Source organism: Megascapheus bottae, chromosome Y (genome assembly GCF_031878675.1).
Source record: "Megascapheus bottae isolate mThoBot1 chromosome Y, mThoBot2.hap1, whole genome shotgun sequence".
Taxonomy (NCBI): domain Eukaryota; kingdom Metazoa; phylum Chordata; class Mammalia; order Rodentia; family Geomyidae; genus Megascapheus; species Megascapheus bottae.
In genome coordinates this window covers 3,427,449-3,455,151 of record NC_143548.1, presented here as the reverse complement: position 1 = coordinate 3,455,151, position 27,703 = coordinate 3,427,449, and positions in this window count along the sequence as shown.

The following is a 27,703-nucleotide window of genomic DNA, read 5'->3' as shown; positions in this document are numbered from 1 at the left end:
ATTTTGGATTGCCTCTTCTATTTCTTTAAAGAATGACATTGGGATATTGATGGGTATTGTGTTGAATATGTAGATAGCTCTGTAATGGAGTCTGAAGTTTGCTATCAAAATTCCTCCTGCACTGTTCTTTTTATTATTCCATATGAAAGTTTAGATTCCCTGTTTTATTTCATTAAAGATTGACATTGGGACATTGATGGATTTTGCATTGAATTTGTAGACAACCCTTGGCAAGACTGCAATTTTCACAATGTTAATTCTTACAACCCAGGAAATGGGAGTTTTTTCCATTACCTCAGTTTTGTTAATTTTCTTTTTTTAGAGTTTTGAAATTTTCATCAAAATTTCCTTTCCATTCATACTTAGGTTTATTCCTAGGTACTTTATTTACTTTGAGGCTATTGCAAAAGGAGTTTCTTTCCTGATTGCTGCCTCATTCCTCTCATTGTTGGCATATAGGAAAGCAGTTGATTTTTGAGGATTAATTTTATACCCTGATATCTTGCCAAAGTTTGGAATCAGCTCAAGCAGTTTGACAGTGGAGTCTAAAGGGTTCTTTTAATACAGAATCATGTCATCTGCAAAGATGAAATGTTTCACTTTCTCTTTCCATATTTGGATCCACTTTATGCTTGATTCTTGCCTTATTACTCTGGCTAGGAATCTAATACTATGTTAAATAGGAGTGGACAGAGTAGACATCCTTGTCTCATTCCTGAGTTTTGAGGGAATGGCTTTAGCTTTTTGCCATTAAATACAATACTATCTGTGGGTCTGTCATACACAGCCTTTATTATATTGAGGGATATTCCATGGATTCCTAGTTTCTTCAGAGCTTTTAGCATAAAGGTGTGTTTGATGTTGTCAAATGCCTTTTCTTCATCTATTGAGTTGTCATGTGATTCTTCTCCTTGCTCCTGGTTGTGTGTTGAATTATATTATTTGACTTGCATATGTTTAATCAGCATTGCATCCCTGTGATGAATCCTGTTTCATCATAGTGTATAACTTTTTGATGCGTTGCTGAAAACTGTTGGCCAGTATTTTGCTGAGAAGTTTCATATCAATATTCATGAAAGAACTGGGCCTATAGTTGTCTTTCTTTCATGAGTCTTTCATGAATCTCTGTGTGGTTTTGGGATGAGGGCTATGGTGCATTGTAGAATTACTTTGGCAAAGATCCTTTGCTTTCAATTTGGTTGAAGAGGCACTGCCAGCACCAATTCTCAGGCTTCAGTTTATTGGCCAGATCTTTGACAGAATTCAAGATGTTGCTGCTGTCAGCTGGTGGTGGGTGGAAAAGTCACTATAGAGTTACAAAATATTGCTGGGTTTTCCTGTTCCATGAAGCTGGCAGGTCCACGCCATGAACAGTGACAACTTTCAGCTTGGTCAGGCTCCATATGGCTCTGTCTATAGCTGACCAGATGGAGGCCAGAGAGAGGCTTGTTCTCCACAGTCGCTCTGAGTGGCTAGCACTACTCCACACTGTTTTCTTCTGCTGGTTTCTTGCCTTTTTTCCTCATTGACTGAGATCTCTGTAGTGCTAAAGCTTATTTAAGATCAATTTTGGGGTATAAACTTAACCCTTACTATACTACAACTGGTATCTTGATGAGAGCTCAGGAAGACTCCCATGGAAATGCTGCCATTGTTCTCGGATGAATCCTAATCTGATGTTCTTAAAATGTAAGGTTAATGAAAAAATTCTATGGTGGTGCCTTTTGGATGCAATATATGGTATATTGCATATACTACATTAGGTTTATCAATGGTACTGATGTGCCATTTGCTCTACAAAGATTTATATTACAATTAAAAAGCAAACATGAAACACTATCTACCATTTCTAGGGAAACAAGATTTGATCCCTGTCATGAATATTGAATGCTCTGCTTTTCAAGGAAATCAAAGTATGTAAATGTCACAGTAATTGTTAAGAAATAGATTTGTAGTAAAAGAAAATGAATGTACTCCATGAGAAAAGGAGAGATTTCAAGAATTGCAACCTATGTTTCTGTTGGCAGGAATGAATACTCAATGTGCTTTCATCTGTTAATTGTTGAAGGACCTGGGTTTGGCCAAAAGATGAAAAGTAAATACTAAGTACAGTTTTCCATTATGTAAATATTATACACAGAAATTTCTTTACACACTCTGGGTTTCAGCAATAAAGATGTGTTTTATGAGGAGTAAATGTCACATGAATATGTAAATGTGAGTTCAATTTGAGCAATCAATTTTCCAAAGAGAGCAGTCCTTACATCTCTTTGTATTAATGCACAAGCTTTCAATATTTTTATAAAATCAGTGTCATTCATGCCTTTTTGAAATTAAAACAAAATATAGACTATTGCTTGTAGTAACTGCTGCATTATTTTTAGGTGCATAGGAAACACAGAAAATGATGCGTTATGTGTTCTTGAACCATAGTTTTATGTAATTGTGTTTGTGCATTTGACTTCCGTTGCCCAATATTTAGATTCTTTTTAATGACTTACCTGATGCAAATAATTCATATTGCTTTGTGCTATTATTGCAGCAATTTTTATTTCAGGCAGTTGCTTGGAGCTGCTGCTGAGACAACGCCTCCTTCAGGACCCTGAGCAGACAGAGCTTCTTGGCAGCTCAGACCTGGTGGTCACAGACAGAGCAAGACAGAGTCTGCTCAAGCCCAGAGCTGTCATCAAGCCTTGGCGCAAACCTGCCAGCTTCATGGAACCAGAAAATCCAGCAATTTGTGAGTACCTCTGTGGACAATTCCACTTCTACTTGCAGAACAGCATTGGGAAGGAATCCTTCCCAAACAAGCCTACAGCAATGTCATCCTGACTGCTGGCAAAGTCCTTGCCAAACCTACTGGAGCCTGATAAGTGGTGCTGGCAGCGCCATCATTCATAAGGGCAAAGGTTTTCCAAGAGGCTGTTTAGCTGCATGTCTGCCATTGGCACTAGCAAAAGACTCTACCCCTGGTTCAGCTTCACTCCTGGTAAATAAAGCCGCTCACAGCTACACTTGTTCATATTTTTCCCGTCCAATCAAGCAAACTGATCAGAAAAACTGCAAAGCCAAATGGCAAGAGGAAATGACTTTTTGAAATGTTTGGATCCTGAATTTACTGGAAACACAAGTTTCCTATCTTGTACCACCATCCAAAAAAGAAAAATAAACTGAAGAATACACTTATTTTCTTTTTTCTTTCTACCTTTATTCATTTGCATTTTATGTATTCTTATTTTTTTCTTGCCATTAAAACTCCACCTTTGTTTATTAGTGTTATCATTCTTTCCACTTTTTTCTTTTCTTCTACCCCTATTCCCTGCTTTCCTACTGTCATTGTGGTCATTCCTAGAAACATACTGACAGTACAGGGTACAGAATGGATACACATATTTTTATTGATATAGTCACCTGCTTTTTAATCTGTTGGTTCTTAACCCTAGTATTGCTTGTCCAAGAACTCACAATTGTGTGGGTTCTCTCCATGCATTTTTTTCTTGTTTTTCTTTTTTGTTTATTTTTATTCTTTAAATATTTTTTAATCATTGAACTCCTATGTGTAACTTCTCCTTTTCTCTGTATATTCTTATTATTCTTTTTATTTTCATAAGTTTTATCTTATTTTTTCTAAATTTTGTATTCAACTATTTTACCTTTATGTCACCTTAAGTCAGTTATCCTTACACGATCCCCTTTTCTTCAGTACTCTATTACTCTTTTCTTATGACCCCTCTTGTCTTTCTTATTATTTTTCAATCTCAGGTCCGCTGTTTATCCTTCATCTTTAATAATGCATGTATCTACAGTTTATGGTTGGTGAGCAATATTGCATATCTATGTCTAAAGGGAATTAAATACAATATAGATTGGAGTGTGGATTTTATTTTTGGTTATAAAACAGTAATCCATGGTGGTATTAGATTTGTCTGTAAGTTCTCAGACAGAGAGAGAGAGTGATAATACCAATCTAAAATTGTGAACTTCAATTCTCTGGCCAGCTAAAGAGCTTGGTTTGGTTATATTGTAAAAATTGTAAGCTTGTGCAGTATTAATCTTGGTCCCATTTTCAAATGGACAGAACAAGAAACTCAAGAAAAATGGCAAATCAAAAATAGCATCTCCCACATAATATAAACGCAATGGAGCAGTCAATGACAAAATGAGTGGAGAGTCTTCGAAATCTGCTGAGCTAACTACTCATATGGAAATCAAGGAGTTAAAGCATTCCATACATGATCTAAAACAAGAGTTGCAAGGAATCAAAAATGAGAAACTGGAAAGAAGGGAGATGAGTAGAGTACAAAGTATTGATAGCAGGTTAGTCAATGCAGGAGAAAGAATCTCCAGAATTGAAGGTAATCTTGTTGTTTTAGAGAATGAGTCAAACCAAATCTAAGATCCTAAAAGCAGTCAGAGAGATGAGAAAAAAAAAACTTGCAACAATATGTAGCAACGAAATTAGCATACAGAAAATTCTCAAAGATGTTCTACACATTGAAAACCAATACAAATGTGATACTGACAAAGGAGTGGCACCTAAAAATCACATCAGCTAAGTATTGCAAGAACTGTCAAGCCACGGGCCCTAATGAAAGCTTTTAAAATGGCAGGAATGAGTAAGTATTTTTCAATCCTAACTCTCATTACCAATGGACTTAACTCTCCAATTAAACATTATACACTGTCTAGTTGGATCAAAAAGGAAGATTCATCATTCTGATGTCTTCAAGAAACATATCTTGCCCAACAAAACTAATATTTTTTGAAAGTGAGAGGTTGGAATGAAGTTTATTATGCTAACAGCCCCCATAAAGAGGCTGGAGTTGCCATCCTCATATCAGATAAAATAGACTTTAAACTAAAATTAGTGAGAAAAGACAAGGTTATCACATAATAATGAAGGGATCTATTCTCTGGGAGGACAATATCTTCATAATTATCTACACATCAAACATATTTTATGTTAATGTACAAATGGCTAAAATTATTCTCATTTTTATGATATATGCATTTTTCATATCTTTCACACACAAGTGCAGCACAAAAATCATAAAAGATTTTCTTTCAAGTCATTCATGTAATGCCTTCTTGGTATGGGTTTCTTTTTTTAATATTTTCTTCCAATATAAGGTCATAATCATTAAATTTCACAAAAGAATAGGAATGAATTTTATTCAAAATACTACAGGAATCAAAATACTGCAGTATCAAAATACTACAGGAACACTTGCAGCAATCCAACTAATAAGAAATAAGAAATCAATACTTCCACTCTTATGAGAAAAAAACTAGTAGAACAAACCAAGGACCCACTATGATATTATCTATTGGATATATGAGATGATAGATCATTACAACAAAATCTAGAGGGTGATAGACACCAAGAATCACATCTCATTAAGAATATGGGACATGATGATAAAATAGAAAGTTATTGTCCAACTTACAGAAGCAATAGTATTTAGTTTGCAGTACATCTATTTTAAAGGAATAACTAAACGAAACTGTTAATAACACATGAGTAATGATAAATGAAGAAATATTAAAATAATAATGTGTAAATACAATAAATATATATCTTTATTTTTATTATCGAGATAAAGTGTGATATCACTTTCACCAGATAGTGAGTGTCTTACATTTTTTACCTCATTTTGATACCTGTCGCTCTCCCTTTCCTATTTCAAATAAATAAAGATTATACAAAATACCATGTAACAAAGTCAGAAACAGTAAAAAACAAAGGACAAAAAAGTATAAGAGAAATAACATAGTTCATGAGGAACAAAAATCACTTCATATAAAGCCCTTGTTTCCATATCCTGAAGACCATTTTGTTTATCTTCATCCCAAATGACCTATGTATCTTGGTTTTTTACTATTGTAATCCTCTGCTAGGACAGTGCTATTGTTGAACTAATTATTGAAAATAAGAGATACCATTAGCCTACATTCTTTTCATCTGGATTATTTAATATGAGTTTTCTCACGGCTTTCCATTTCATTATAAATGCAGAAATCTCTTTTCTGTCATTTGTATTGTTTCTCAAGCAAAATCTATTCAGCATACATTCGGAAACATTGTAAGCCTCACCATGTACAGAAGATTTTCTTGTAATTTTAGGAAAATAATTTTTTGCTGACATAAGTAGCATTTATAAAATCTGGTCACAAACTAGTTTCTGTTTCAGACATCTCATGTAAATGAAGATGCTCCGTACTTTCTTTTCTGTATTTTAAAATATATTTTGCTAGAAAATTTAATTCCCTTGATTGGACAGATAAATCATTGGGTGTGATTAAAATGTTAAGTTTATGTTGGGATATAATTGGGGTTAATTAGATTTCATCGCTCCATAACTTAATGCCATTCTCTAAACAGAGTATTGAAGATGGGTTGTAACTATAAGTGTTCCAGAAAACCAGTAAAAAAATTAAAACAGCTTGGCTACACTTTATAAAACTAGTACTTTCATTGAAAATATAGTTTCTGTGGGAATAACCTCTGCCCTTAATCACATACACAAGTGTATGTATGTGACTGAAAGCAGGAGCCAGAGGGCACCTGGCCCTACCCACCAGGAGCAAGTGTCTCAGGACACCATTGGCTGATGGTCATCCTTATTTGATGACGTGGCTGTGACCAGTCATCTGTATTTAGTGGGCACATTTGTGAAATAAAGATCAGACCTGTGCCAAGAGTCATGATCTCCGGGTCTGTCATTACTTGTGGGCTCCATCACCATCTTACCTCTGCCATGTGGGTGTCCGAGAGGAACACCTACATATGGTGCCCAGATGTGGGGGTAAGTGGACCTATTCAAATAGCTATAGGGAACACAAACTCTCAGCAAGAGGAGTTTTTTGTTCGTAAAAGGATCCTGGAGAGTAAACAGCTTTATCTCCCCATCGTGGCCCCCATCCTGAGTTGCCTTCGGGTTAGGCCACCTCGGCTCTGGTGCTGGTTGGGAGGAGTGAGGCCCCATTGGAATCCTCTCCCATGGTTCCTTCTGGAGAGTCTGCCATGGGCTGGCTCCCAGCCAGCTCCAGGGCCGGGGTGCCTCCAAGGCCTGGGCAGCCTAGGACAGCACTCTGCTCATGTGGATCTAGACTCTACCACAGATCGAGACTCCACTACGCCACAGGCTGGCTCCCAGCTTCAGGCTCCTGGGCCCACCTCCAGGGCCTAAGATGCTCCAGGGCCTGGACAGCTCCAGGGCTGGGGCACCCTAGGACAGCAATCCACCCAGGTGCATCTAGACTCCGCTACAGTCTGGCTCCAAGCCGTAGGCTCCTTGGCCCAGCTCCAGGGCCCAGGCAGCCTAGAAGCTCCTCCCCACAGTAAATATGCCCCTTGGGGCCATACAACCTCAGCTCTAAAATCTTTCATCAATTCCTAACAATTCTCTTGTTATTGAGAAAAAGGATTGCCATTTTCCTATAAGCAGTGGTCTTCCTTTACCACTCCTCCCATCACAACACTTTTCGGAAAAGATGCCCAACTTAAGAGCAAAGGATGGCCTCTGCTGGCCGGCTACCAGGAATAGTTTAAGGCCAGGCATGCCATCAGAAGTTTGGGGTTTGCTTCTTTCCTTCTCTGTCTTGCCCATGTTACATTAGTTCCCCTGTCTGGTTTTATCCATGTTACATGTTTCTCCTTGTCCAGTTTTGTCTTTGAAATTGGTACCAGTTCTAAATATAGATCCTTGTATTTGCACTTTTGAGAATTTCAGAAAATGTACAGCTGATATTAATTTTGCGTGCTTTTAGATGTTTGAGTGTGGATGTGTGAATGTGTGTGAGCCAACATGTTCAAGATCATACTTGTGTACAAGTATGTAAGTTTATACTTGAAACTACCTACAAAAATGGGTAGTTGGTTAAATCTGGGTTTAAACTCCAAGCAAAGCCAAATGCCTCAAGGGATTTGTATTGTTGGAAAGAGGAACTACTTTAAATCTACTATTGTAATGCATAGAGCTGTTTACATTGTAAACATTGTATGCTGTTTAGCAAAAAGGCATCAAGGAACTTGGAATTTATTTCAATGAGTTTATCAGTTTCAAAAACCTTGCCTTTTTTTTTAGAAAGGACAGGGCTTCATCCTTCCTCTCCCTTGAAGACAGACACTGGAAACCTGATGGTAAAGTAGGTGATGTGATTAGTATTTCTTAAAATGTATTAAATTGGGAAAAAGGGCTTTAATAAGAATAAAAAGGAAAATTAGGGATAACAAAATGATTGTTTAATTGCAATAAAGTTTGAAACAGTTTCCAGTGGGCTCACAGAAAAGAACAGCAAGTCCTTATTCAGATGTAAATTTGGCCCTTTCAGGTAAGATCATGCTTAAAGATTATTTCTGAGTTGACCACCTTGTTGCTTCTAATTGGAGTAAAGTGGTCTTTTGTAGGACTCTTTGATCTGAAAACTTTAGTTCTGAGCCAGCCAGGGCAAAGCAAAGTCCCTATGAGGCTGTGGTGTCTAGCAGCAGAGTGCTACTAGGCAGAGTTGCTTTGGAGCTCAAGTGGCAGAGTACTAGCCTTGAGCTGGAGAGCTGGGCACAGTACCCAGATCTGAGGTCAGGTCCAGCAACCAACAAAGTGAAATGCTGATGGGATGTTTATCCCTGTGTGGAGAGACACTACTAGGACAAAAACAGTAAAGCCAGATGCAGTAAGCCATTGCTTACGGTGTCAGATTCTAGAGTCACTTGTGCTTGGCCATTTAAAATTAATCAGAGCCAGGAGGCCATGGGATAGTTTGTAAGCATGACTTACTATTTACTCCATAACTGGACATGAGCTTGTTAGTCATCTGTGATAGTGGGTAGTTTACAATCCTAATTTTGCTCTAATCCCTAACTGAGCAGATTTTGGGTTGACACTAGCCACAAATTCAGGAAAGAAGCTTGTGAACCTGAGGCTATGTGCCTATCAATCTGTAAAGTAGTCTAAGCTTTTCGGGTCCCTGGTCAAGCATAGAGATGAAACCCTTGAGTCACCTCAAAGAAGTTATAGAAGATGAATCTTCACCTACATTCCACTCCTGGGACTTTACTAGCCTACTTTTGGCTATTGGACCCTTAAAAACAAAAATGGGGGGATAGAGGTACCTAAGGCCTCAAGATAAGCTTGTTGATAATTTATTAACATTAAACTTTATTTACATTAAACTTTTAGATTTCAAATCCAAAGGATTTTCCCCTGCATGGGTCACCATGCTACCTTGCCAAACTCCCCTTCTCCTTGTCCGAACAATGGGGTGAAGGTTTGATCCATGTGTGCCATTGTAATGAGACACAAATGGGGAACCCTATGAGGATGGCCCCGGCCCTCACCAGGATGTACAGGTGCAGACCAGAGAATAGAAGGGTTTCCATCTCCCCTACTTGTCCATTTGGGTCTGCCAACCCTACAGGTGAATTGCCTGAAGAGCTAGTGTGGTAGTCAATGACAGGTAAGACCCCCCAGAGGGGGGAAACCTAAGACAGGCACACCCTCAAGTAAGGCAAGCTCCTCCTAATGAAATAAGGGGGAGATGTGGAGCACATCACAAATGGAAACCTATGCACCTCCTGGCCTTGGAACCACACCTGGCCGAGATGGCACCTGCCGCCCGATCGGTGGGAGTGGCTATGCTTTGTGATGTAAAATAAGGCCTCTGTGATACACCTCTAACCTTTCCACCCTCTCAGACAGCACATGATTCACCTTCTTTGCATAACTATTAACTCTCAAGTTTCAGGAATAGGTAATCCACAAAGTCCTGCCACCATGAAATGGCTTCTCAGCCCCACTGCTGCTAGCTACAGCCAGCTGACTTGAGTCCTGCCTCCACCTTTCTGTCCTTGCCAGTACTGCCCAGGACACTGATCTAAACCTCCTTGGACTGCTCTGCCAGATATGGATGCCACGGAATCCTCAAAGCTACCTCATCCCATGACTACCCCAGCATGGGAGGCAAAAGAAACAGAAACTGTGGAGGCCTAGAGTAATTAACTTGACCCCCAAGCAGGGGACTGTGATATGAACAACTGAGTATGATTTTCTCTTTTCTAGTAAAAGAGAAAAGTGGATCAGGCCAAACTTTTGCCTTGGTAAAGCACAGGAATTTCTTTAATTACATTATGTGTTCTGGGCAACTTTTACCTTGAAATCTGCACTAAGTAATTCACCAACCCTGCACAAGACCATTTGTTAAGAAATTCAGAGGCTTGAGAGTTTTTTGGAAATGATTTTTTGCTGCATTCCTATCACTTATCTCAAAATACTTCCCTCTTTTCATTGTGCAAGTGAGAAGGGTAATTTGTTTACCATTCTGCAAGTTGATATTCATTGCCCCACATACCTGGCATTTTGCTTGCATGTATCCAGACAATTTTTCTTAATTATTCAATGCATAAAGACACCAAGTTATTTGTGTTTACTCATAATACCCTGAAAAGGCAGTTAATATGCTCTAACGTAGCACAGCATCTTTCTTCTTCACACTGTCAATTTTCAAAATTCTGTCTTGCTTATATAGCCTGATTTAAATTTTAACCCTTCTATGTAATATCTTGAAATTAAATTTGAATTAATAATTAACTGTCAGAAACTTGGAAATGTTGTTGTGGCTCCACCAGTAGAGTGCTAGGTAATCAAGGTTATGGACAGCACCCAGTCCCAGATTTCAAGCTCCAAGACCTAACAAAAATTCAAGTGGACATCTCAAATGTTATTTCTTGATATGCTATATGTGCCATTAAAAAACACCCAAGGATGTAAAACGCAACTGACACTGTGTAGAGTGGGACTTTTTCCTATTCCTTTGCAAAAGATGCTCTGTACAGCATGATGTACACTAAATGTTTTACTGGAAATTGAAAAACAAATTGTAGTGCAAAATATTATACATTTTACAATAATTTTGAATTAACATGCCAAATTTGGGTATATTCATGTCCCACAACACAAAGATGTACTTTATAACTATGCCTCATATTTAAGTGGGATTTTTACAAATATTCATTATTATCCTTATAAATTTTACAGTTTTTGCCATAAGAACTATGGCTGTGATAATAAGATGTATACTCAAAGAATTTGGAAATGGACAGCTTTTGATGGACACACATTGTCATGTGCTTTCTCAGGCAACAAAATAGTACCCACAATGTAGTATCCTAGTGAGCCAGAAGAGTATAGAAATTTTGGCCAGAGTGGAAAAAGTTAAGCAGTTTCCTCAAGAGGACAGTTTTGCACACAGCATGTAGTGAAGCTACTTCCAGTCCCAGCTGTGGTGATTATAGCCATGCCTAGAGCAGGGTATTAGGACAAATGCACAGGATCTCCAGTGCAATGATTTGATCTTTACCTACAAGACAGAGGGGTAGACTATAGGTAGAAATTCCCATCTTACTGACTGTCCTGTGGTTATAACAGAAGTGCATCCAGAAAGTAGCCGATACTCCATCAGCTGAGAATGGTGCCATGTTGTGTACTGGCAGAGAACTAGTCACACAAGCTAGGAAATAGTTGTAGTCTGAGAAGCCAGTTATTGTTCAATGGACAACTGAAGCTGACTCATGTCATTTCTGCCCTGGGAATGGGAATATGCCCTGGAGAGAGACATATCACCCAGGGCAAGACAGTTTTCCTCTGCTGGTAAATATATCCAGAGACCATCCCATCCATCAGATATTCTCAGATGAGTAGCTTCAGGAAATCTGAAGGAAATAATTTTCCATTTATGTCTTAAATTAAGTAGTTATTTCATTGTAAAAAATGATGATTCCAGAGAGTTTATGATGCCACCCTACTTGTAGACTTGAACAGAGGCCATTCTGTCCTATGGAACACAAAAAGTTCCTTGCTCTGCCCACATTGGAGCCAAGGAAGATAATCTCAAAGACTTCAAGTCTGAAAGGAAGAAATTTTTCTGCTGCTCAAACTTAGTGAAAAATCATAATCCCAAAGAAAACTGATTACCACAAGGAAATCAGAGGCATCATCAATGGTATCACACAAGATTTCCCCAAATACACTGAAGAATTCCTTTTTCTAAGCACAATTTTTAAATATTTACTAGATTTTGATGATTTTCATCATTTCAATTTCTCTTTTGGCCACATTTTCTTCTTCATTTTTCCCCTTTATTCCTTCATTGTGGTTTTCTTAATCCTAGAAACAGTGATTAGGAGATGTTCTCTATAGTGGGCACATATAACTCAGACTTTTTATCCTTCCATTGTGTTTTTCTATTCATTTCTATCCTTGGATGTATTTTAGGTGTGTCTCATCTTCCTTCTACTCCCTTTCTCCCTACAGTCCTCTTTTCTTATCTTCTTACCTTTCATTACACCTATTTGTGTCCCTTCTCCTTAGTTATTATTTTATATGGTGATACTCAAATGTTAGATGTTTCCCCATAGGGGATACCTAAGGGAGAGTCCTCAGAAAGCTCTGCAAATGCTACTGGTAAGGATGATGAAATAAAAGGTGGATGCATGAAGAAGGTTATATGTGAGCCAAATCAAACGTTAATGGAGGAAATCAATAAACAATATGCAATTTACAAGGTAACATATTCAGATACAGAACCCCATGATGACAAAACAAGAGAGAAGAGAAATAATGTAGTACATTAAGAACAACATTGTGTGCAATCAATTTCTCTGTGTTTCACCTACTGGTATTCAAGGCTGCAATTGAGAGTTTACTTTAATCGCTACTGTTTCTCCACTGCCTAAAGTTTTTTAAATGAACTGTGAACCTCCAGTATTACTTATATATAATTAATTGAATAGTGCATACAGTATGAAACTTTATGCTAATTTTTGTTACTGAAAAGAGATGTGATTTTATTTTGACATTATGATCTTATTTTAAGTATTTTGGTATTGCTTATAGGGAAATTGCTTCCACAAAATTTGTATCTATTTCCCTGCCATCCCTTGGAATGGTGATTGTCACTTTTCTACAACAGGTGTGATTTCACACATAGAAATGAAATACTGGCTGACGTTCTTTTTAATATGTGTGGACCCTGGAAATCATAACTACTTTCCTGTAAATGTACCTGGAATGTTTTGCACTCCATGAATTATAATTTAACATGCTTTTTAAAATTATGGTTATAATAATTTATTGGATACATCTTGTGTAATCCTCCAATGTTTGCATATCTTTGAATTGAAGAACATTAGTTTCAATTTAAAGGAAATACTGTCTGCAAGCAGGTGATGATATTTATTACATCTGTCATAAGGTAAAGGCTCACTTATTTTCTGTGCAATGCCTTGTACATCAGTGAGGATTCTGTAACTTTGACAATTTTTACAATGATGAATCCTACAGGGTTAAATTTAAAGTGAATTTTTTTTTACAATTTAACACAAATTGTTCAAGCAACATTTTGATTAGAGCCAAATTTAGCATGTTGACCTAATTTTGAATGTGTTCAGATAGTGTTCAAGTATATTTCCCGAGAAGCTATCCACACAATTAAGTTTTTGTAGAAATAAAGTTCAGTTAATCATTAAATTTTTAATGATAATTGGCAAGATAGTGTTTAAAGTTGTAGGCATAACCACTACATTTAATGAAGTTTTTTTTTTATTATTATGGCATACACAGTGATGTTTCCTTCTCATGGGAATGAATGATAGTGTAATTTCTTATTCTCTTGCAGAAATGATGAATGATGGAAATACATCCTTCACACTGAATCATTAAGAAAATGTGTTTGCATGTATAATGATTCACACATTTCATTTCAGCATTGGAAAACCATAGTGAGGGTGGTTTGGTAATGAAATGAAAATCTTCCTAGGCTTTTTAGTGAAGAATGAACCATCCTATTTTTTTCCATTTTAATTAGGTTTCTTTTTGAATATCAAGTAGCTTTGAATTTTGTACTCGACTATCATCTGATATCTTATTTCATCTCTTGCACAAATTCCATATCAATATCTTGTTTGGAAGGTTAACAAGTATCTGTTAACCACATAGATCTGCCATAATTTTCTCATTGTAGAAGATTCTGACTAATCCCTAGGATCTCCATGTGTAATCAATTCAAACCAAGAATTCTGGGGCTGCTTCTGAATATTAGTTGCAGAGAAACAGCAGACATTTTATGTACACTAAATTAGCATCCAAAATTTGTCCAGTGTGTGGAAACTTGAACTCCTTAAGAAGGTTAACAGTTATGTACTGAGAATCTGACAACTGGACATCACTGATGTGAGAAGAAAAACTAGTGTTTGATAATTTGCAGACAAAATTGTGGGGAGCTGGGAGGACAGCGCCTTAAAGATGGCACCAGTTTCTGTCTTCCGCCATCCCGACGGCGAGTGCTCTCTGTGAAAAACAACTCCTTATATGGCTAAGTTTTGGCTTCTGGATTGCTTCCGCGTAATTGGCCCTATTGGCATCTCCCACGTGGCTTTTCAGGATTGGCCAGGCGGAGGTCTTATAAGACCGGGGAGGGGGGGGGAGGAGAAGAAAAAAGGAAGAAGGAGAAAGGAAAAAGCTTGTTAAGGGTTCCTGAATAAACTACTTGGAGAAGAATCATGTGTTGAGTCTTCCTTGCTGGTCGAGGCGGAAGCGACAAGTGGTGGCCCGTATGGGGAACCATTCTACAGAGGATTCAGAATTCCTTGTGGTCAGGGCGGTGCACCAGAAAGTTCCCAGGTAAGTGGGAATCCACGATCAAAGCGGGCATAGTTCGGGGCTCTACTCTGTAGATAAGACAGAGAGCGGCAACCCGGGGAGAAACAAAGATAAAAGAAGAGTGAAAGTGTAACAAAGAAAAAAATTTTTCTTAAGTGAACATGGGCGCCACAACATCACATCCAATTTTTCTGGCCCTCGATGAGCTGCTGCGTTCTAAGGGGCTGAAACTAAGAAAGGGTACACTGCAAGGATTTCTTAATGAGTGTGAAACTGTGGCTCCTTGGTTTATTGTATCAGGGAACCTTACAGTAGCTTCTTGGGATAAATTAGGGAAGGATTTGGACTTTGCTTATGAGCAAGGCACATTAAAAGCTGGAGTTAGAACCATTTGGAAAATGATTAGTGGGTGTCTTCAAGACCAGCGCTGTTGTGATGCTGTGGAGAATGGTCAGTCGGCGCTAGAATAGCTGCAGGAGGAAAGATCTGAAAAAGGCGTACAGTGAAAATTCACTTAGCGAGAAGGGAAAGCATCCAAAAGACTTTACCCCGACCTGTCTGAGTTTAAAGAGGAAGGAGGGTCTGATCTAAGCAGCTCAGGAGAGGATGAGGAAGTACAGGCCTTGATACAACAAATGCGGAAGATTCGCTTAAAACGAGAAAAGGGGAAGCAAGGCAGTAAGTGGAATGTAGGGGAGGAGACTCCGGAGAGGAGTCCTCCAGCCACTGCCTCAGTGCCTCTAATTCCACCTCCCTATCAACAGAGGGCAGTTGGTCACACGTTTTGCCCCGAGATGTGTAGGACAGTTTGCACAGAACTACCTTGTCCAGTTTTTCAGGACCAAAACCAACAGAGATATCATGAGCCACTTGAGTTTAAAGTGGTTAAGTCCTTGGCTGAGTCAGTTTGAACGTATGGCATAACTGCCTCCTTTACAGTGGCTCAGGTAGAGGCCTTGAAGAGAAATTGTATGACCCCTTCTGACTGGGCCGGACTTACTCGTGCCTGTTTGAGCCCAGGGCAATACTTGACTGGTGAGCTTTTGTATTGGAGTTTTCCAATGAACAGGGAGCAATTAATCAAGCAAATGGTCATAGACCCTGGGACAGGGACATGCTTTTGGGACAGGGAAGATTTGCTAACGCTCAAACAGGATATCCGCCGGAAGTGTATGAGCAAATTAATGACATTTGTATTAGAGCCTGGAAAGCCTTGCCTAATAGAGGGGAAGTTAGTGGCAATCTTACAAAAATCCTGCAGGGGGCCTCCGAACCATTTTCGGATTTTGTTGCTCGGATGGTTGAGGCAGCGGGGAGAATTTTTGGCAACCCAGATAGAGCCATGCCCCTAGTAAAACAACTGATTTATGAGCAGTGTAACAAAGAGTGCAAGGCTGCTATAACTCCATATAAACATAAAGGCATGGAAGCATGGATGAAAGTTTGTAGAGAGTTGTGGGGCCGTGACCTAATGAAAGAGATGGGCTTCTGTCTTAGCAATGATTATTCACCTGCCTCCATACAAGAACCTATAGCAGGTGCTCCAAATATTTTTACTGATGGGTCCAAAACAGGCTGTGGCGTGTATGTAGTTAACACCTAACCCCCAGTTCAACATCAATTTACTCTGGGCAACCCCCAAGTAATAGAATTAATGATTGTTTTAGAAGTTTTTAAAAATTTTCCTGGTCCCTTTAATTTAATTTCTGATTCTGCTTATGTGGTAAATGCTCTACAAGTGTTAGAGGCCGTAGGCCCTATAAGGGAGACTGCATCTGTTCACTCCCTATTCGTTCAACTTCAAATATTAATATGGCAGAGAAGAAGTCCATTCTTTCCTCTACATATCAAAGCCCACTCAGGTCTTCCAGGTCCACTTACAGCGGGAAACAATATGGCAGATGTTTATACTAGAGCCTCATGGATCCTGTCAGTATCCTCTTTGGATAGAGCCAAAGAATTCCATCAGAGCTTCCATGTCAATTCTCGGGCACTACGGGCCCGTTTTTCCTTATCCAGGGCAGATGCCCGTCAAGTCATTTTGGATTGTCCCAAATGTGTTATTCACCAGCACCCTCCTAGTGTTGGGGTGAACCCACATGGGTTACTACCGTTGAAAATTTGGCAAATGGATGTGACTCACATACCCGAATTTGGACGTTTAAAGTATGTTCATGTGTCTGTGGACACCTGTTCTGGTGTCATTCATGCCTCACCATTGTCCGGAGAAAAGGCCCATAATGTTATTGCCCACTGCCTTGAGGCATGGGCAGCCTGGGGCCTCCCACAAGTATTAAAGATGGACAATGGTCCTGCTTACACTGGAAAGCAATTCACCTCCTTTTGCGCCCGTATGGGTGTTTCCTTAATTCATGGCTTACCTTATAATCCTCAAGGCCAAGGTATTGTGGAACATGCTCACCGCACTCTTAAGGAACTTTTACAAAAACAAAAAGGGAGAGGGCTTAGCTCCTACTCCTAAAGAGAGAATATCCCTGGCTTTATTTACCTTGAATTTTTTGAATTTGGATATCCATGGCCATTCTACGGCAGATAATCATAGCTCTCCAGCTGCCCCAAATTTAGGGACTGTAATGTGGAAAGATGTGATCACGGAGTGCTGGAATGGCCCTGACCCCGTGCTGGCATGGGCACGAGGATCTGTATGTGTTTTTCTGCAGGACCGCTTGGATCCGGTGTGGGTGCCTGAATGACTTATACGGAAAGCCAAAAATGGAGAAATGCAAGACACTGCAGATACTCCTCCTTCTGATGATACTGTGCTTGACAATTCAGCGAGGGAGTGCAATACTGAGATGGGGGATCCTATTAGCCTTTCCGAGACCCATGCCCGTGAGATATGATGCAGCTTTATTCCCTCGCCTTTTTACCACTAATAAGACAGTTAATCTCCCATTTTATTCTTTAGATAAGGAGGAGGCAGGGATTGGGGAGGAGCGCAACAACACATCACCGTACAAGGAACTTTGTGTTTCACTGTAACTGAGACATGAATGATTTGTCTGCCACCACTGCTAAAGCCCTAGATTTACAACAGGTGGTGAATGCCCAATTAAAAGGGGGGTTAATGTTGTTGAATCAGCGTATCGATTTGGTACAGGAGCAAGTGGACACCTTGTGGCAATTGGCACAATTGGGATGTGAGAAGAAGTATGAGGGTTTGTGTGTAACCAATGTGGTGTATAATAACTTTACATATGCTGCAAATTTATCTAAACAATTATCAAGGTATCTTTTAGGAAATTGGACTGGAGAATTTGATGTATTAATGATGCAGTTGTGGACTGCCATTACGAGTGTGAATTCTTCCCGGGTTGATGAAGCTCTATTGCAGGATGTTTCTTCCTGCATCCTGTCGGCAGTGGGGCACCTGAAAGAGTGGGCAGGAATGGGATCATTAATGGGATTTCTAGCCATAGTTATCCTGTTATGCCTGTGACCTATTTGCTGCATGAGGAGCCTCCAGCATCGGAACATGGCTATGTTGGTCCAAGCTTTTACTGCCATAGAAGCAGGACAGTCCCCCTATGTGTGGCTTGCCACACTTAAAGAGTAAGCGCAGGATGCAAGGCAAGTGCACTGCACTTGGGAATTGCTTCCCGGCGCGAGCCCCAAGGAGAGCATGTCAGGATGCATGTGGGTTGATGCCCAAAATCCCACCTCTGTAAAAAGGCATCGGACAGGTCTGGTAGTCCTTGGGAAAGGTACCGCCCAGATGAAGACCAGTGCACAGTCCTGAACAACAATTTTTAGCAGAGTCCTGACCTCTACTCTTGCCTGCTGCTTAATAAATAAAAAAGGGGGAGCTGTGGGGAGCTGCGAGGGCCGCGCCTTAAAGATGGCGCCGGTTTCCACCTTCCGCCATCCCGACGGCGAGTGCTCTCTGTGAAAAACAACTACTTATATGGCAAAGTTTTGGCTTCTGGCTTGCTTCCGTGTAGTTGGCTCTATCGGCATCTCCCACGTGGCTTTTCAGGATTGGCCAGGCGGAGGTCTTATAAGACCAAGGATAGTCCCGGGGGGGGGGGGGAGGAGAAGAAAAAAGGAAGAAGGAGAAAGGAAGAAGCTTGTTAAGGGTTCCTGAATAAACTACTTGGAGAAGAATCCTGTGTCACCTCTTCCTTGCTGGTCGAGGCGGAAGCGACACATAATCCTGAAATAAAGTAATTTGGATTTACTCTAACTCAGGAATCTTTCACAAATATTATATGATGACTCTATTTTTCTTGTCAACTTTTCTATAAGTTGTCCCACACTTTCATTTTGGTTGATTTAGAATCTTTTTACCCATCATTCTCACTGCTGAAAAATATAGCCTTTCAATAAGTTTTAGGAAACATCTATTATGTTTTTGTATGTACATACACAACAAAACTGGAAATAGAGGATAGGTGGGATATGGAAGCTGTTCAGAGTGAGTCTTTCAGAGCTCTTACCAAGATAACCACTTTATGCTAAAAGTTCTGGATAAACTACGATTCCATGGAACATTCCTTAGTATAATAAAGTCCATATATGGTAAACCCACAGGTAGCATTATACTTAATGGCAAAAAGCTAAAGCCATTTCCTCTAAAATCAGGTAGGAGACACGGATGGCACTCCCTCCACTCCTCTTTAACATAGTATTAGAATTTCTACCCAGAGCCATAGGGCAAGAAGCAAGCATAAAGGGGATCCAAATAGCTAAAGAGAAGTGAAACTTCCCTCTTTGCAGATGACATGATTCTGTATGTAAAGAATGCTATCATATATATTGTACTCCAAAGTTGCTTGGCGAAGAAGTAGGGTATAAAATTAACCCTCAAAAATCAACCCCCTCCAACAATGAGAAGTCAAATTGGCAGTAAGGCAATCAAGTCCTTTTGCAATGGACTAAAAGATAATAAAGTACCTATGAATTAATGAAGAATGTAAAGGACCTTTATGATGAGTAATTTAATATCCTGAAAAAGGAAATTAAAGCTGAATTGAGGAAATGGAAAAACCTCCCATGCTCCTGCATTGGAAGAATTAATATCATGAAAATGGCAATCTTGCCAAAGCTATCTCCAAATTCAATGCAAGACTCATCAATATCCCAATGTCATGCTTTAAAAATAGAAGAAGCAATCTAAAATTTCATATGGAATAATAAAAGACACAGAATACTAAAGAGAAGACTTAGCAGAGAGAACAACCCAGGAGGAATTTTAATACCAAACTTTAGACTGTATTACAGAGTTATAGTAACCAAAACAGTGCTTCTTGCACAAAAAACAGGCCTGAGGCACAATGGAATAGAACTGAAGACCCAGAAACCAATGCACAAACCTACAGCCCCCTAATCTTTGACAGGGAGCAAAAAAATCGAATGGAAGAAAGACAGTCTTCAACAAGTGTTGCTGGCAGAACTGATTAATCACATGCAGAAATCTCAAGCTGGATCCTTCTATGTCACCCTGCACCAGGATCAACTCAAAATGGATCAAAGACCTTGAGGTAAATGAAGACTTTATAAAGACTTTATATTTAAAAAAACTTTATAAGAAGGCATTGGAACTATAGTAGGTCTACTTGGCCCATGTCAAAAATTTCTTAATAAAAACCCAGAAAGTTTGGACACATGGGACTGCATTAAAATGCTGTTTCTGTATTGCAAGGGACATAGCTAGCAAGTTAAATAGAAAGCCCACAGAGTGGGAGAAGATCTTCACTACCATACAACAGACAAAGGCTTCATATCTAATATATATCAACATCTCAAACAACTGAATCACTCTAAAAGTAATCTTTAAAGAAACAACCATCCCATTAAAGCCAAAGACTAAGAGAAACTTCTCTAAAGAAGTAATAAGAATGGCCTATAGACATATGAAGAAATGCTGGACATCTCTGGCCATAAAAAGAAATGCAAATCCAAACAACTATGGGACTTCACCTCATTCCAGTTAGAATGTCCATTATTGAAAAAAACTAATAACAACAGATGCTGGCAAGGATGTGGCCAGCAGTGAATACTACTACACTGTTTGGGGAAGTGTAAACTCATTCCACCAATATCGAAAACCATATGATGATTATCCAAGAGACTAAACATAAAGCTCCCCTGTAACCCAGCAAATCCAGTACTTGGCATTTACCTAGTCCTTTGCAATGTTCACTGCAGCACTATTTACCATAGCAAATATATGGGATCAACCTAGATGCCTTTGAGTTTATTATTTGATTAACAAGATGTGGTATTTATAGACAATGGAATTCTGTGCTATAGAAAGAATGTCAACTCCCCATTTGTAAGTAAATTGAAAGACTTGGAAAGAATAATAAGTGAAGTAAGCGAGACTCAAAGGAACATAGGGTCAATCGTTTCTCTCTTTTGAAATAATTAGTCAAAATCCTGGACTCTTTTAGCAGAAGATTACAATAGGGTCAAGCCTAGATACATAAGTCCATATAAGATGAGGCTAAATGAAATGAGCTCCAGGATATGCAAATAAGAGTCATATAATGTGAGATTGTTGTTCTTAATGTACTATGTTGTTTTTAACCCTACTACTAATAACATTTTTAAAAAGGCAATAGAACAGTCAATGTAAAACTTAGATGAGAGTTCGCAAAACACTTCACCAATGCAAGTGATAAACATGATCAGTGAAAACTGTGAAAGCATGAATAAGGCTCTTCATAAATGAATGATTGAATTCATGTTATCAATAGACAGAAATCTGGATGAATTCCATCACAAGTCAAACAGGAGGTACAGCCAATGGAAGACATGCCTTCAAACACTGCACTCATATACAAATCAAGAAAGTGAAGTCCTTGTAAGTTCTAAAACAGGAGATTTAGACCAGCAAACAGTACCAACTAGAAGGAAGGGAAATGAAATTCAAAATAGAATATATCGATACCAGGTTATAATATGATGCAAAAAACCTCTGAAATTGATGTAGCCTAGAATGTATGAAGTCCAGAAAGTTATTTAAAACAGGTTCAGGGGCCAGGAGTTTAGCCTAGTGGTAGAGTGCTTGCCTAACATGCACAAAGTCCCAGGTACCACATATATAGAAAAAGCCAGAAATGATGTGTGACTCATGTGGAGAGTGCTAGTCTTGAGGACCAATGACAGTACTCAGGCCCTGAGTTCAAGCCTGAACTCAAAAAAATCCCAAACAACTACTTCAAACAGAAACATAAATTAATGCTAAATTAATCAGTATTGAGGAGGTCTTTGAAAAGAGGTTAATTTAATTGAAAAGGTACTTTAGAAAATAATCTCAGAATACTTCTCAACTATCCAGAAGGACAGGTCCATTCAGGCACAAGAAGCACATAGGTCCCTCAAGAGACTGCAATAAGAAAGAACAAATCAAGGTAAAATTATAGTTTTTAATGGAGCAGTGGAGACAAGGAAAGGATCCTAAAAGTGGACAAGGAAATGAGAATACTCATGTAAAAAGAAAACAAATCAGAATAATTACAGATTTCTCAGTAGGGACCATATAAATCAAGGAGAGCTTGGAATGATGTATGCCAAGCGCTAAAGAAAATAACAACCACACAAGAATACTGCCTATTCATACCTGAGGAAAAATTAAACCTTTCCGGAGTAAGGAAAAATGAAAATAGAACACATAGACCAAATTTACATTACAGAAAATTCTCAAAGATCCTCCACACACTGAAAAACAATGCAACCATTATATTGACAGGGAAATGGCACCTAAACAGAATTTCAGGTTAATTACAGCAAGAATTGAGAAGACACAGGATGAATGGAAGGAATTAACAAATATTTTTCCATCCAAACCCTCATTATCAATGGCATTACTCTACATTTCAAAAACTTTTAGTGATTAGTTTTACCAAAAAGCCAGTCTATCCCATTCAATTCCAACAGTATGCTTTTTAAAGATGGAAAGCATAGCCTGAAAACCTGCTCTTCTGAAGAACAAATGAACTTTCTTTGCAATCTCACAATAATTTGAACACATGCAGAAGAGAAACAAGTCATGATCATTTTTCTGAGAAGCTGCTTTTGTGTATTTTTTGCTGTCTACATAAGGAAGAGTTACTTTTCTGCTTCAGTGGATGAGCTTTTCTTCAGATAACCAAAATTTCCTTACTCCCTTTTCCATTCTTTTATACAGGTGGGTGGGTCTAAATTTTTGTCTAAAGGATGAGGCAAGATTATGTACTTGCTAGGTGCTCCCATATACACTCTGTTAGGAATATGTCAAAATACATTCCTTACAAGTATGAATATTGACAATGAAATGCCTCAGTTAATAGGAAAAAAAAGGAAAATTCAGCCAGCAGAAATGTTGAAATCGACAGTATTTTTCTCCCTTTAGTGGAGACACAAGGATACATTTTCCGATAGATTTTCTGATTCATTTGTACAGAGGAAACATGTAAATGTAGATATTTGAAAGTAGCCACGCCCTAGTACCATGAGCCATAGGTCTCAAACCTTGTATTTGATTTCATTTAAGTAGTAATTTTAAAGAAATTATCACTTTATTTGATTGTATCTTTTTATTGATTTTATTGGATCTGATGGATCATTAGTTCAGAATATATAATTCACATTACAAAAGTTACTTATACAAAGCAACTCCTGGGACATAATTGTAAGCATTTTTTGATGTTTGGAGAATATTTAGAGTAATTAATTTAAACTGATCAATTTATTTTTAAACAAGTACAAAAGGATTGTAAGAACCTCTCCATACACTTTCCCATCAACTACATCTAATGGCAATATGTGGTTTAAATCATAGAATATAGATATATATGTATAAATTGTTATTTATATACATGTGAAGTTGTCTATATTTAATCATTATGTGAATTTCACTTAGTCATATTTTTCTTAGAGAAAGAGTCTGAGATGATTTGTTGGGACTATCCCAATCTATTTGCCTGTTGCTTTTCCATGAGGATGACTCCAAGATATGTTTTAGGAAGATATGTACAAATACCAGGGAAATATACCTCTAAAGATACACAACATTTCACTACAGAGTTTCCATGAAATGTTTACATTCCAATGTACTAAAGAGTTATCCTGACTGAATTATTACATGCTAAGATTGGTTTTAGCCTTGTATTAATATCAATGTTCAGTAGGCACTTTTCATGGTCTAGAGGAATTTACTGATGTACAATTGATTCACATTCGAACTTTGTGAAGTATAAAATTTTCATGTTTTCCTAGATATCCTGCCTTGAAAACTGAAGAGAAGAAAATATGACTATACTTTGAATTACTGACATGTGTATGCCAAAGAAAGCATAGAGAGGTGTGGGCAGAAGCAATTAGAAATAGTGAGTAGTTTAGGGAGGCAGTGGGGTTGCACACTGTATGAATACCATTCACAGCATTCCTCCACTGAATTGTGCCAAATATCTGCTAAATTGTTCCCAAGCACAGAGAGTCAAATGAAGAAGGACCTTGTCTTCTGCCTTCACAGTAGAAATGAGTCTGTCCCTGGCGTTATGCAGGAGTGGCCCATACTTCCGGGCTGGGCACACCAAAAGTGAGGATGATAATCTGTGTCACTATCACATTGACCCCCACAGAGGCGGCAGGATAGAGAAGGAAAGGTTACTAGGGGAAATCCTCCTTCTGGGTCTTTTGCCTTGGCGGTGAAGAAGGGTCCTCTACTTCCTTGGTGAGTCCAGTGAGCTCTCAGAGACCTCTAACAGCCCCTTGTCTTCATTGCTTTCTTCCACCACTTCCATGTGAATGTTAGCTACTTCACACTTGTGAACTATTTTTAAGTGGGATATTTCTCAATAGAATCTTGTCCCTTTCTATCCCTAAAGTTCTGAATGAAGTGTCCAGAGATTTCTAAAAATAGGCACTGCTTTTCAATGGAAAAAAAGGAATCCATTACTGCTCTAAATTTTGGAAAATAGCAGTTTACATAACTATTTCTGACTAGGTTATATAGGTCACAGCAAACATATTGCTAATATGTTCTTGATGGAGTTCATGCACAAGAGACACATCATGTGGAAATTTTCCATCCAGTCACTTTGAGAAACTTTTAATATCAATTCAAAAACAAACTATTCCTGAACTTCTTTAATAATGAATTTTCAGTCTCGTCACATCATGGCGACTCCCATGCATCGGCTCATAGCCAGGTGACAAGCTGAAGCAAATAAGCAACATGTAAGATGTCAGAAATGCTTGGAATTTGTATATTACCTTTATGATAAAACATTTAACCAAAATAAAATGACACTGGGATATTGATGGGTATTGTGTTGAATTTGTAGATAGCCCTTCGCAAGATTTCCATTTTTACAATGTTAATTCTTCTAATCCAGGAATATGGGAGCTTTTTACAGTTTCTGAGTTCTGCTTTAATTACCTTTTTCAGGGATTTAAAGTTTTCATCAAAAAGGTCCTTTATATTCTTAGTTAATTTCTAGGTTCTTTATTTGCTTTCAGGCTATTGCAACAGGAGTGCTTTCCTAATTGTCACCTCTTTTGTCTCATTGTTGGCCCATAGGAGGGCAGTTGATTTTTGAGGGTTAATTTTATACCCTGCTACATTGCCAAAGTTTTGAATCAGCTCAAGCAGCATGGGAGTGGAGTCTATTGGGATCTTTAAATACAGAATCATGTCATCTGAAAAGAGGGAAAGTTTGACTTCCTCTTTCCCTATTTAGATCCCTTTTATGCTTACTTTTTGTTTTATTGCTCTGGCAAGGAATTCTAATACTATGTTAATAAGGAGTGAAGAAAGTGGGCATCTTTGTCTCCTTCCTGATTTCAGAGGGAATGACTGTAACATTTTTCCATTAAGTATAATGCTATCTGTGTGTTTGTCATACAAGGCTTTTATTATACTGAGGAATATTCCATGGTTTCCTAGTTTCTCCAGAGCTTTTAGGATAAAAGGTTGTTGGATATTGTCTAATGCCTTTTCTGTATCTATTGAGACAATCATGTGATTCTTGTCCTTAATTGATTTGTGTATGTTGAACCAGCTTTGCCTTCCTGTGACGAATCTTGTTTGATCACAGTGTATGATTTTTTTTGATTAGCTGCTGAAGACAGTTGGCCAATATTTTGTTGAGAAGTTTCTTATCAATATTCATCCAAGAAATGGGTCTATAGTTCTCTTTTTTTGATGGTTCTGGGATGAAGTTTAGAGTGGCTTTGTAGTATGAGTTTCACAAAGAACCTTCATTTTCAATTTTGTTGAATAGGTTGAGGAGTATTGGTGTGAGCTCTGCTTTGAAGACTATAGAATTCAGCTGTGAATCCATCTAGACCTGGGATTTTCTTGGCTGAAAGGTCTCTTATTTCTACTTCTATTTCAGTGCTTGAATTATGTCTGTTTAGTTGGATCAGGTCTTTGTTCAGTGTGGGTACGTTAATATTGGCTAGAAATTCATCCACTTCCTCTAGATTCTCAAATTTGTTGGTGTAAAGGTTTGAAAATATTCCCTCATGATGCTCTGGATCTTGGTAATTTCTGTTGTGATAATACCATTTTCATCTGTAATTTTATTTATTTGGATGTGCTCCATTCTTTTTTGTTGAGATTTGCTAAGGATCTCTCAATTTTGTTAATTTTTTCAAAGAATCAACTCCTTGTTTTGTTGATTCTTTCTACAGTTTTTTTACTTCAATTCATTTAATTCTGTTTTGATTTTAATAATTTGCTTCCTTCCACTGAGATTAGGGTTGGTTTGTTGCTATTATTCCTAGACTTTGAAATGCAACATTGAATTGTAGGTTTGTGATTCTTCCAAATTGTTATTGTAAGCACTCAAAGCTATTAATTTCCTCTGAGTACTGCCTTTGCTTTGTCCCAAAAGAGCTGGTATTTGGTGTGGTTCTTTTTGTTAAATTTCATAAAATGTATTTCTGTTCTGATCTCCTCAGTGACCCATTGGTGATTCAACAATCTGTTGTTCAGTCTCCATGAGTTGTAGGGTTTTTATTGGTGGAAATTGGTGTTCAGTTCCAATTGTATGCCCTTGTGGTTTGAGAGAATGCAGGAATAATTTCAGTGTTTATCTGCACAGGTTTGTTTTATGCCCTACAATGTGATCTCTTTTGGAAAATGTTCCTTGTGATGCTGAAAAAATGTATATGTGATGCTGCTGTGTGAAATAATCTGCAGATGTCTGTTAGATCTAGTTGGGCTATACAGTTGTTCAATTCAGAGTTTTCTCTGTTGAGTTTTTGCCTGAGTGATTTGTCTGTAGGTGATAGTGATGTTTAAAGTCATCAACAACCGCTGCTTTTAGATCTACGTGTGGTTTTAATGAAAGTAAATTTGCTTAATGGAGTTCAGTGCTCTTGGATTAGGTGTGTAGATATTTAGGATGATTATGTCCTCCTCAATGAGAGATCTCTTTATTAATATGTAATAACCATCTTTTTCTCTTCTCACTAATTTTAGTTTGAAGTCTATTTTATTTGATATAAGGATGGCAACTCCAGCCTGTTTATGGGGGCCATTAACATCATAAAATTTAATCCAACCTCTCACTTTCAAAAAATATTTGTTTTGGGGGGCAAAATGTGTCTCTTGAAGACAGCAGAATTATGGATCTTGTTCTTTGATCCAACTAGACTGTTTTAGCCATTTAATTGGAGAGTTAAGTCTATTGATATTGAGAGTTAGGATTGAAAAATATTTACTAGTTCCTGCCATTTTTAAAAGATTTCATTAGGGACTGTAGTTTGACAGTTCTTGTGATACTTAGCTGGTATGATTTTTAGGTGTCATTTTTTGTCTGTATCACGTTTGTGTTGGTTTTCCATGTGTAAAACATCTTTCAGAATTTTCTGTAATGCTTGTTTGGTTGCTACATAATATAGAAACTTTTCTTGTTCATTCAGTTATGAATGAGAGCTTAGCTGTGTACAGTACTCTTGGTTGGTAGTTATTTGTCAAGGACAAATGACATATATCCTTCTAATCTCTACTTACTTGCATGGTCTCTTCTGAGAAATCTGGGGTAATTGTGATTGGTTTTCCTTTGTGGAGATTGTTCTATTCTCCCTGGATA